At 35.9% G+C, this 13,245-nt stretch overlaps 1 protein-coding gene across 4 annotated transcripts in view; it reads left to right on the plus strand.

Annotated features, from left to right (window-relative positions):
• The window catches only part of LOC136812607 (uncharacterized), a 72,533-nt gene that overhangs the window by 12,331 nt on the left and 46,957 nt on the right, over positions 1 to 13,245 (plus strand). The window lies entirely within an intron of this gene.

Consider the following 13,245-nt stretch of genomic DNA (forward strand, 5'->3'; position numbering starts at 1 on the left):
ACGGGAGAAAATTTTTGAAAATTGGCCCTTCTAGACTGCCTAAAACAGGTCTTTTTCAAGGGTATCAAAGCTACATTCATTGTTATTGAACAATTCTTTTTTAAAAATCTGAACAACAAATATTTACTGGCAAAAATCTGTTACGGAGAGCACCGTACCACCCGTACCCGGTGCGGCGTCCCTGTTTTGATAAGGGATTCTTTTATGTTTCGAATGTTTTTACTTTTAGAATTCGAACATAATATGTTCGGGGATTACCCCTGATTTCTTTACATCATAACAGTAACTAAACGCCCTGATGAGAAAAAATATAACATATTATTAGGTAGTTCAATTTTCAAAAAATAACTTCCCTAAAATGATAAGACTTGCTTGAATAATCCATTCTTAATCAGCTTATGAGTTGATATTTTACTAACTGGAGCTTTTTAAATTAATTTTAACAAATTTACCTTGCAATCAATTCATCCAAAGATCCTGTAGTAACTTTTCCTCGCACGTGAAGGAATGCTCTGAGTGCATTTATTGACCATGTTTGCAATTCTTCAACTGGAAGTCCTGATTCCTCATCATCCATATTTTAATGTTATTTACATGTATTGCTTTTTATATTTCTGTAACCAAAGTTTAAAAGATTCATAAAAATTTAGCCTAAATAACCAGATTCAATCTTAAAAGAAACTTTTTCTGAATGTATATTAGTAGGGGTATGTATGTATGTATGTATGTATGTATATCTTTCTTTAAAGTTGACTATGTACAATAGTAATAATAAATAAGGATAAAATAAATAAAAATGATAAAAATAGCATTTATGCTAATAAAAGTCAACTAATTTACAATTCTAGAGATTAATCGATAAAGCCGACGCCTGGGATGTAGGTTCGCAATTCCTACAAGGGCATGGAGATGGCTTCCACTGTTTTATTTCCTTTTTGAACTCATCCAAGCCTGTCAGTGTTTTGTATTCTTTTGGAAGGATGGACCAGATTTTGGGCCCTAAATAAGCTAATGAAGATTTTCCATTTAGCTCACTTTCTACTTCTCTAGTACGAAAAGAATTCCTTTTTCTAGTTTTGATTTTGCTTTTGTTTTTATTGAAGATCTTCTCATCATTTGATTCGCTTAATTTAGTTTTAAATAACTCTATTGCTAACAATTGGATTGCTCTTTGGCAGTCTTTGCCACTAACTCGATCGGGAAGATTCTTCCGGAATGGGAAGATTCTTCCGAAATGGGAAGAACCTTCCCGAACGGGAAATTAACTTGAGTCCCGAACGGGAAGATCTTCCCGCTTTTTTACTTACCTAGGACTTTTCGATCGAGTTGAAACTTCCCGTTTGGGAAGTTAACGCAGTTTTTTCAAAATTAAACCAAATTTCCACGGTAAAGTTTATTTTTCTTTCGGTGAAAAATCTTAAAATTTGATGCTTTATCAGCTCCAAAATGTTTCAACTTTCGCCGGTCATCGTACAGTTTCGCTGAAGATTCAGTCATTTTTCATCTTCCCAAAGAGGAAGAATCTTCCCAATCAGGAAGAAAAAATTTGCCTTAGTTCTTCCCGTTCGGGAAGTTTCTTCCCATTTCGGAAGAATCTTCCCGATCGGGTTAGTGGCACAGACTGTTTGGTGAAATGTGGAACTTTTGTCTAATTCAAGCAAGTCCTCGAATGTTGATGTTGTATCTGAGTAGACTATTCTTAAACAGCGTTCATGGAGACTATTTATTTTGTGTTCTAGTGCTCTGCTGTGAAACATCCATATTAATGGACAGTAGCTGAAGTGACATTTGATGAAAGCATTCATCAGATATCTTCTTTTGGCTTTGCTAAGGTAGACACTCATTCTAGCCAAGGCACTTATTTTAAGATTAGCTTTTTTACAAAGGTTTTCTATGTGTGGAGCAAAGGTTAGAAGGTTATCAAAAGTAACGCCAAGGATCTTAGATGTTTTGGTATTGAAAATATGTTCATCTTTCACCAATATCGATAAATTGTCATCAGTTTTGTTTATTATAAGTTGACATTTATCAGCATTGCCAACCATTTGATTATACGAAAGCCAGGTGAAAATCGAATTTGCTACTGTACCTAGATTATCTTTAACTTCATACCAAGTTGGTGCACTTGTGTATGGCGTAGTATCATCTGCATAGTTAGCGACTTGGGTTTCTTCGATGATAAGGAATAGATCAGATATGTAGATATTAAAAAGGAGAGGTCCAAGGATGGAGCCTTGAGGAACTCCATCTTTGATTTGGAGCCATTCACTTAATTCATTTCCTATTTTGGTTCTTTGTTGTCTATTCGAAAGATAGCTTTTTATCAACATCGTGGAAAGATCATCAAAACCATATGCGCTGATCTTAGCTATTAATAATTCATGCGACATACAGTCAAATGCTTTAGAGAGGTCAATCAATAAAGCTCCAAATACATCATTTTTGTCGTTAGCCAGCTTCCATAGTTCTTCTAGTGGTAAAAGGGAAGTTTGTGTAGAATATCCTTTCCTAAACCCACATTGTTGCTCATCAAAATATTGGTTAAAATATTCCGATATTTGGTTATGATAGACTCTTTCGTAAATTTTTGATATTATTGGCAATATACTGATAGGTCGATAATTGCTTTTCTCAGTTTTTGAATCTTTTTTATGTACTGGGGTGACAACAGCTAATTTAGATATGTTCGGGAATGTACCGGTGCTGAAAGAGTCATTGATAGCTTTCGAAAGGCAACCGGCAAAAATATCAGGGAAAAGCTTAATTATCTTTGCAGGTAGATCATTTTCTGCTTCAGATTTGTTAGGATTAAGACCGTTGACGATTTTTTTGACTTCCTCATTGGTGGTGTTTTTGAATTTGAATGTACTCTTAATTGCAGAGACCTTTTTCTTGATTTCAATGATACTAGGATGATTGTTGAATTTTTGCACATCCCAGTTTGGAGGAGCAAGGTCTTCTTGTAGAGGCTCTGAGGGAGGAACAGTGAGATTGAGCTTCTTCGTGATGTCAATGAAGAACTCGTTAAAGATTTTTGCTGTTTCTTTATCATCTCTGATCAGATCTTCGTTTTCAATCAATGATATTTTTTCACTATCGGGTCCTTTGTTTGAGAAGAAAGGTTTAACAGTTTTCCAGAATTTTTTATTATCTGTAATCCTCTTTTCATCCAAAGATTCATAAAATCTCTTTTTTGTAGCCCTTAGAATGGAAAGACATCTATTTCGCTGTTGGTTATAATTGAACTTATTGAGATCAGATGGGTATCGCATTTGGATATTTTTCAATCGGGAGCGATGCATGATGGCTTTACGAAGACTTTTCGTCATAAAAGGCTTATCATTACCTCTTACTACTTTTGTTTTGATGGGTGCTATCCGGTTCAAATGATCTATAATATTGTTTACTTGTGCTTGTAAGCCAACAGTTGTATTGATTATCTGAGTCACTTGTAGCCCAAATTCTTGTTTTTTGAATTTTTTGTAACATCTATATTTTATTGTCTTTGGAGGGCACTTTTCAAAAGTTGTCTTAAGGACACTAACCGTTATATTATGAAAGTCTGATAAGCTATTGCTTATGGAATCAGAGCTATGAAAGCTTCTCTGATGATTTGTTAGCATAAGATCAATACATCTTGGGTTAATCGGGTTTTTGAAGCATGTTGGTTTATTGATTAAGTTTGAAAGTTCTCTGCTATCCATAAATTCGGACATGTTTGAATTAGTAATCTCACAGTTGAAATCACCTAGCAAGAGGAGTCGGTCATAGTTGCCGATTGCATCAATACTATGTTGTAGACTGGTTAAATGAGAATCTATATTTTGTTCCTTGGGATTGTAAGAGCAACATACTAGTAATAGCCAAACCTGCTTTTTAAGGTTTATTTCTACAAAAAAAGCTTCATAGTCTTTTTCTTTTCGAATAAGTTTAGAGGGAATGTCTTCCCGAACGTAGAGAAGTAGTCCACCTCCGTATTCATTTCTATCGAGACGATACGGGCGAGAATAGCCTTTAATTTTGAATTGATTTTCGGGGAAAGATTCATTTATCTTGGTCTCAGAAACTAAAAATACATCTACATTTTTCGATATGACTAATTTTAAATTTTCAAACTTGTTCCTGATAGAATTTATATTAAGTTGTCCTATAATGACATTTTTGATATTGTTTAGGCGGATCCTTTTCATGGCTTTTTCTTCATAGGACGAGTCAATGGAAATATTAAGCAGTGGAAAACCATCTACATACCTCTTGTTTTCTTCTCCAGTGTTTGATTTATCTTTGTTTAATGCTTCATCTTGTGTTTGATGTTGAACATCTGATTTATTGGTTGTTTTTCTTGTGTTATCATCGTTTGCTATTTGTTTGTTTGCAGCGTGCGGTGTTATTGACGCTCCGAGTTCGGGAACTTCTTTAGGTAGTATCCGTTTTTTGAATCCCCGCGGACTCGGTATACGACGTTGGAATAGTCTAAGTTCAGATCTTTCGCTTTCTCTGTCCATTCTTTAAGGACGGATCTTTCGGTGAGTGTTAAATCTTCTGTTACGCTGATTCCTTTGTAATCTTTATTGCCTTTTAAAGCAGAAAGGTTACGTAGGAAGGAGGTTTTCTCTTTTTCTGTACTTAGAACGACTTTGATGGGACGATTTTTATCGGCAGATTTTGTACCGATTCTGGTGATGTTTTTGATAGTCGGTTTCGGTATTCTGATAATTTCGATGAGGGTAGTGACAAATTTTTGATCATCATCTGACTGTTGAGTACCGGTACTCTCGGCTCTCTCGGTTACTCCGTGGATGATAAGATTTCTTTGTCTTTGGTCATGATCACGCTTTTCTTTTATCTCCTCGTACCTAGCTTCCTTAATAATAGATTTTAAGCCACTTGTTGTAGGTACTTGACCACTAGTTGCATTCGCATATGACTGCTTTACATTTGTAACTTGGGTTTCCACCTTAGTCAAGGAAGTCTTTAATTCGTTTATGATAGAAGTTTTCATGGTTTCACCAAGTTCAGCTATTTTTTCTTGTATGGTTTTGTTGAGATGCTCGACAGTCGACATATGGATGGATTTCTCCTGTAATTTAGTATTTTTGGATTTATGAATCTCAATAACCCTTCGGAGTTTGGCCTCATTTTCTTCTTTTTTTGTGATGACTTTATCACGTTCAGAGATATCAGTTTTCAATGAGGCTATGTCTTGATCATCTTGTTTGCAGAGGTCCGCAACATCTTTTGAGACTGTAACACAGTTGGGACATGTGTAGGTGGTTAGTCTTTTATTTTTGTTTACAAACATCTGTACTTGGTAGGGTGGGAGCTGAGTACATCTGTAGTGTACATAGCGATGACAATTCAGACATTGGAGTGTATTTTCTTCGTTGACGTTGTAGCATTTTGTAACAGAACATCTGAGAGAACTTGAAGTTGCGGTCTCATTGGGTGTCGAGATTTCGAGTGTGGTATCTTCTTCCATTTGATTGTAAGCTGGGTTAATGGAAACAGCTTGAGATAAATGTAGAGAGCTCTAGTTTTGTAAAATTGGTGTAAAAATAGTGTAAATTTTAAGATTTTTCAGAATTTTGTTAGATTTTGTTGTGTTTTTCTAGAAGCTCCTGCTAGGGGGCCAACACTTAGGATCCGTGACATCTTTTACGCGACGCAACTGTTGCGACAGATCTTAATTTGAGTTAGCTTAGCTCGTAAATTCGTGAATTCGTAGATATCTTGCTTCATGTTTTCTTCATATACTTTCTTCTCATAATAAATTCGTAACTAAAATATCATAAATTCCTACGTTTACATACCCTAAGTAAAATATCTCGAAAGTTCGGTTCTAGAAATATCCTATTATAATGATAAACAAAAGGTTCATTGTTCTTTTATGTACAAAGTTCATGCCCTGAGTCATTTATCGAATGTTCTCAAGTCAAATACGTTTACGTGCGCATTTTCATGAATTTGTTGAGTCATTGCTCGAATGTTCTCGATAGTTATCGCGTTCGCGACAGCAACCGCGTGTGGTTAGTTCGAAAGTAGGAAGGTTTTTAAGACTTTTTTGAGAGGGGGCCCGCGAATTTGGCCCGGCAAAAGTTTTTATGACCAAAAGACTGACGTTTACAGGCAAAACCGTAAGGGAAAAAAATTAGTAAAAAATTGACGTTTTTCAAAAGTCGAATTCGAGCGAAATGAATGAGACCATCGGAAAGAACATGAAATTCTAAGCAAAAAAGTATACTACAGCAAGTCTCTTACTCGAACTCAAGAAGAAATACAGCCATCTAAAGTTTGAAATTCTGTCAGATAGAGTACGATTGACGTCAAATTTTGTCTAAACCGTACTGAGTCTGACACACAGAATTTCGAGCTTTAGATGGCCGTATTTCTTTGTGTGTTCAATTTAGAGACTTGTTGCAGTATATTTTTTTGCTCAGAATTTCATGCTCTTTCCGATAGTCTCATTCATTTCTTTCGAATTCGACTTTTGAAAAACGTCAATTTTTTACTCATTTTTTCCCTTACAGTTTTGCCTGTAAACGTCAGTCTTTTGGTCATAAAAACTTTTGCCGGGCCTAATTCGCGGGCCCCCTCTCAAAAAAGTCTTAAAAACCTTCCTACTTTCGGACTAACTACATGCGGTTGCGTCGCATAAAAGATGTCACGGATCCTAAGGATTGGCCCCCTACTATATAGAAAATTTTCAGAATTTTAATGCTTTAGTCTAAACAGAAACTGACACACAAAACCAATGTAACCTTGTTTTTCTAAAAAATAAGTATATAATAAACACACACTATAATACAAAATGTTGCTATAAAAATAGCAGTTTTTTCAAATATGTACACTTATAATACAAAATGTTGCTATAAAAATAGCAGTTTTTTTCAAATATGTACACTTATAATACAAAATGTTGCTATAAAAATAGCAGTTTTTTCAAATATGTACACTTATAATACAAAATGTTGCTATGAACAGTAATTTCATGCTAGTAAAACGATAATAATCCTACTTATATATTGGATCTTTCATGTTTGTCAAGGCAGAACAAACCACAACCGCATATCATCAATGCTGTGCAACAAATTTATCGGAATTTCGGATGATAGCATGCGAAAACACTTTAGTTGCCGGAGGCGAATTTTTTGTCCACTAGAAACCCCATAGAAACACGGTTTCTGAAACAAAGGAGAACTTTCGAAGCGTTCATTGATTACAAAAGTTATTTTTGTATTGCATGCATTTTAATCAACGTGAAAGGGGTTGCGGAACGAGCGTTCCGTTTTCGCAAAGCGAAGAATCGTTAGCTCGCTTCTTCTATCATGAAAGTTAAACGTGGGAGGCTCTTAAGTAATATTCCATCGGAATATCAGATAATCCTAAAAAATTAGTTTTAACACAAAATTTCCCACATTGCCACATTTTTAAATTTTGCCTCCCCAGTGCTTCTGCTTGCTTCCTTTGTCTCAAAGAAAAGTCATTTAATCTTTATATACGTTTCATAATAATTATGTTCCTTTTGTTCAAGTCAAAATCAACTGTTTTTTTTTATTTCCAAAATGTATATCTGCCATTTTTATGGATGGGAATACTTTAAAAGGTACAAGGCGTCTCAAAGGAGATTGTAGTATATTTGCTTGGGTATTCAATTAAATTGTTACAAACGTTCCTTTCTGTGTTTCAATTAAGGACTTTTTGATTCCTTTTTCACTAGAAATCAAAAGAAAATAAACGGTCCTTTGAGAGCATCTAATGAGGTCGTTTTCGTTCCTATCGAAATTATTGTCATTTATAAGAAAATCTTTGAATAAGCGTATTTTACCTAACGTTACTCCGTTTATTTTAGATGAGCATTTTACTGACCAAAAAGGGGACGAATTAGGACTGTTTTGATATACGTTCTTCAATAAAACTGTATTACATCTCTTTACACCCTGGATATTATCAGAGTCTCATTTTAAAAGCTTGATTACTTGAGAAAATTAGGGGTTTTAGTGGGCTTTGTAGTTCCCATTTATCTATAAGAAATTTCTCATCAAGTACCTCCGTTTTAAAGAGCTGAGATTAGTAATTTTAGCTGCATTTTTTGAAGTTTCAAGGGGGTGTCTATATTGAGTGAGTCTTTTCGTTCTTACGATTTCATTTTCAAGAAAGACTGGGGGTACAAACGACCGACTCGTTTACTGGATAGAGATTGGTTAAAATGTAAATTTTGTTAAATTATGCTAATTCGAATTCAGAATTTATAAGTGATAGGATGTCCCCGGATTTTCTTTGTTTTGAATACAAATCGGGGTGCTTTTGCTACTTTTTACAAGTTTATGCAATTTTCTTTTCGCATGAGTGAATTCGGTCGAGATTGGTTTTATTTGTATATTGTGCGTGGAAAAGGAATGCCAAAGAAACTTTTATCAAAGAAAATTTGGAAAGATGCTGTAGGAGCTGCTTCTAAACCAAAACGCTTGAGTTTGGTTCCAGATAGAGATGGGTTATTTAATTGTCCTGTAAAGAATTGTGACAGTGAATCGTACCAAACAAAACGAGGTTGCAGGAAGCATGTTTATCAGAGGCATGGGTGGTATTATTTTTTTGACGAAAAGCCAAATGTAGAGGATGTTTTACCAAAGCAGGTTGTGACATCTACAACCCTAAAAAGAACGAAACGCAGTAGGACTACGGACATACCATCTTTCAATCGAGACTGTTCATTTGACATTTCTTTTAAATCCTGGCTGTGTAGTGCCGTCGGTGGCTCTAAAAGCTATAAACAGTCAAGCCAAGTTAGTTGCAGAGTTTTAAAATTTTTAACATTTTGCTGTCAAGATTGCTACCCTGAGTGGGACATACCACTAACCATCGTAGATTATTGTGTCGGTTCAATTTCTTCTATCTCAGACTTTATCGAATACTTAAAAAGGATTGGTGTGTTGGCTATGCTGGTTTAATAGGATATATGAACTCCTTGTCGCATGTTCTAGATTTTAGGAGAATGAACAGCACAGCACTTAACGAAACCTATGTGGTATCAGAGATTTATATTGACCGTGTTAAGAAAACGCTGGCTCGAAAAATGCGATGTGAGTGGAACATTTTGCTTAGTGTTGATTATTTGTCTAAGATCGATTGCTGGGCAAGCCTAGAAGATATGCAATCAGTTATTCCTCATCATGCCGAAAGATTTACTCAAATTTTACTTAGTACCTCAACTAAGGACTTTCGTCCATCGTCACACGATCTGTCATTTTGTACTGGGTTTCTCACTGCAGTTCTGTTCCTTATGGTAAAAGCTACTAGACCTATGACTTTTCAATATCTGACTGTAGAAATGATTGAAAATGTTGACCAAAATGGAATGATCGACCAAACAGTGTTCAAAACTATGGAAAAATACGGATTCGACACCTTAATTTTTACAAAACAAGTCTTAGATATTGTCAATGGATACATCAAATGTATTAGATCAAGAATGAATCCGACATGTGACTATCTTCTAATTACTAGGAACGGAACGCAACTTTCACGTCTAAGTGACGTCTTTGGAAGGTTAGTTTTTCAAGCTATTGGAAAGTACATCAATCCAACTAGATATCGACAGATCATTGAAACGGAAAGCGCAGCGAAATTGACAGTCGAAGAACAGCATGTTCTCTCCCAAGACCAAAAGCATACTTCGTTTGTCGCGCGCGCGAGTCCACTATCAAAAACTTCAATCTAGAGATGTTGCATCGAAAGGGAAACAAGTTATGGAAAAATTAACTGACGAGACTCCATCAAGAAATGCTCTATCAAAAATTACAGAAATTTTAGATACATCGACTCTTCAAGCCCCGCACTTTAATATCACACACTCAGACTCTGTAACACAAAACAATCGAACCAAAGCAAAAGGTCAACGCCAGAAAAAAGTAGCATTTTCTTCGACAGAAGATAAATTCTTGAAACTAGGAATTCAGAAATATGGGTGTGCATGGTCAAAGATTCTGGCTGATCCTGAATTCTCATTTCATTCGTCAAGACAGGGTGCAACATTATGTCGTAGGGCACAGACTTGTAAATTTACTTAAATTTTTTTTTTAAATCGTGTTTTTCATTTTGAAAATTTCATTGATAATGTTTGAAATAATTTGGAATGTTTCAATTTTAAATCCTCCCTTCTATGCCAGTTTTTTAAATATTTTGATATGTTGAATTGAAAAAACTTAAAATCTCTTATTCAAAGACCGTCAAATTTTCCAAATTAGATTGGTAAAAAAAATTAAAACTAATTTAAGTGTTTCCAACAGAGGTCAATACTATTTTTCTTTAAAGTGAAGACCGTTCTATAGACCATTACACCATTTTAGTTCCTCTCTCTATAAGGTAGAGTACCAAAACTTTCCCCGATTTCTTGTGTACCGGTAGTTTTCCAATTCGGGTTATATTTCTGGACCTGTTAAAAGGACCACTGAAGATGGAAATATTACACACTCTTCTTGTCCTTTCCGAGAAAATGACAGATTTACAAAAGAGGAAAGAGGAGGAAATGCTACTGCAAAATTGTGCCTGTTTTAGCCAATCAACTATGATCAAGCTGTATGGACCAAAGCCAAAAGGTGACCCTTTTGATTTTTTCTTACAAGCTCAGCTCGTTTTCAATTTCGTCCTTTTTTGCGTCTTAAAGGTTAAGTTTTGGACAGAACATGACTTTCATAATTTTTTCTTTATTTTCAGAGCCCGACGTCATTGTGATATCTTCGGATGAAGAACGAAAAAGTGGAGAAGATGAGAAAATATTGAAAAAAAAAACCAAAAGAACTAGTGTGACAGTGGAGGTGGAAGAATTTATAGTAAAGAAAAAGAAAAGGAAAAAGTCAAAATAAAAGGAATGTTTCTTAATTATTTAAACCCAATCCAAAATGTTACAAAAACCGAAGACCATTCTGTAGTCCGGAAGACCACGAGTAGCCCGATGATTTTATAAAAGTTTCTATTGAAAGACGGTAAGACCGTCAAATTTAAGATTCCAAAGTCAAAGAGAAGGTAAAAAAGCATCAAAATTTTCAAAGTCCTAACTCAAATTCGATTTATACTCTTTTGAAAATGAAGACCATTCTGTAGACCAGTAGACCAGGGGTAGCCCGGTGGATTTATGAGAGTTTCTACTGGGAGACCATCAGACCGTCGAATTTGAGATTCCAGAGTCAAAGGAAAGGTAAAAAAGCATCAAAACTTTCAAAGTCCTAACTCAAATTCGATTTATACTCTTTTGAAAATGAAGACCATTCTGTAGACCAGTAGACCAGGGGTAGCCCGGTGGATTTATAAGAGTTTCTATTGGGAGACCATCAGACCGTCGAATTTGAGATTCCAGAGTCAAAGGGAAGGTAACAAAAGCATCAAAATTTTCAAACTCCTAACTCAAATTCGATTTATACTCTTTTGAAAAATGAAGACCATTCTGTAGACCAGTAGACCAGGGGTAGCCCGGTGGATTTATGAGAGTTTCTATTGGGAGACCATCAGGCCGTCGAATTTGAGATTCCAGAGTCAAAGGGAATGTAAAAAAGCATCAAAATTTTCAAAGTCCTAACCCAAATTCGATTTATACTCTTTTGAAAATGAAGGCCATTCTGTAGACCAGTAGACCAGGGGTAGCCCGGTGGATTTATGAGAGTTTCTATTGGGAGACCATCAGACCGTCGAATTTGAGATTCCAGAGTCAAAGGGAAGGTAACAAAAGCATCAAAATTTTAAACTCCTAACTCAAATTCGATTTATACTCTTTTGAAAAATGAAGACCATTCTGTAGACCAGTAGACCAGGGGTAGCCCGGTGGATTTATGAGAGTTTCTATTGGGAGACCATCAGGCCGTCGAATTTGAGATTCCAGAGTCAAAGGGAATGTAAAAAAGCATCAAAATTTTCAAAGTCCTAACCCAAATTCGATTTATACTCTTTTGAAAATGAAGGCCATTCTGTAGACCAGTAGACCAGGGGTAGCCCGGTGGATTTATGAGAGTTTCTATTGGGAGACCATCAGACCGTCGAATTTGAGATTCCAGAGTCAAAGGGAATGTAAACAAGCATCAAAATTTTCAAAGTCCTAACTCAAATTCGATTTATACTCTTTTGAAAAATGAAGACCATTCTGTAGACCAGTAGACCTGGGGTAGCCCGGTGGATTTATGAGAGTTTCTACTGGGAGACCATCAGACCGTCGAATTTGAGATTCCAGAGTCAAAGGAAAGGTAAAAAAGCATCAAAACTTTCAAAGTCCTAACTCAAATTCGATTTATACTCTTTTGAAAATGAAGACCATTCTGTAGACCAGTAGACCAGGGGTAGCCCGGTGGATTTATAAGAGTTTCTATTGGGAGACCATCAGACCGTCGAATTTGAGATTCCAGAGTCAAAGGGAAGGTAACAAAAGCATCAAAATTTTCAAACTCCTAACTCAAATTCGATTTATACTCTTTTGAAAAATGAAGACCATTCTGTAGACCAGTAGACCAGGGGTAGCCCGGTGGATTTATGAGAGTTTCTATTGGGAGACCATCAGGCCGTCGAATTTGAGATTCCAGAGTCAAAGGAAATGTAAAAAAGCATCAAAATTTTCAAAGTCCTAACCCAAATTCGATTTATACTCTTTTGAAAATGAAGGCCATTCTGTAGACCAGTAGACCAGGGGTAGCCCGGTGGATTTATGAGAGTTTCTATTGGGAGACCATCAGACCGTCGAATTTGAGATTCCAGAGTCAAAGGGAATGTAAAAAAGCATCAAAATTTTCAAATTCCTAACTCAAATTCGATTTATACTCTTTTGAAAAATGAAGACCATTCTGTAGACCAGTAGACCTGGGGTAGCCCGGTGGATTTATGAGAGTTTCTACTGGGAGACCATCAGACCGTCGAATTTGAGATTCCAGAGTCAAAGGAAAGGTAAAAAAGCATCAAAACTTTCAAAGTCCTAACTCAAATTCGATTTATACTCTTTTGAAAATGAAGACCATTCTGTAGACCAGTAGACCAGGGGTAGCCCGGTGGATTTATGAGAGTTTCTATTGGGAGACCATCAGGCCGTCGAATTTGAGATTCCAGAGTCAAAGGGAATGTAAAAAAGCATCAAAATTTTCAAAGTCCTACCTCAAATTCGATTTATACTCTTTTGAAAATAAAGACCGTTCTGTAGACCAGTAGACCAGGGGTAGCTTGGTGGATTTATAAGAGTTTCTATGGGGAAACCATCAGACCGTCGAATTTGGG

Source organism: Clytia hemisphaerica, unplaced genomic scaffold (assembly GCF_902728285.1).
Source record: "Clytia hemisphaerica strain Z4C2 unplaced genomic scaffold, Clytia hemisphaerica genome assembly, whole genome shotgun sequence".
NCBI classification, from domain to species: Eukaryota; Metazoa; Cnidaria; class Hydrozoa; order Leptothecata; family Clytiidae; genus Clytia; species Clytia hemisphaerica.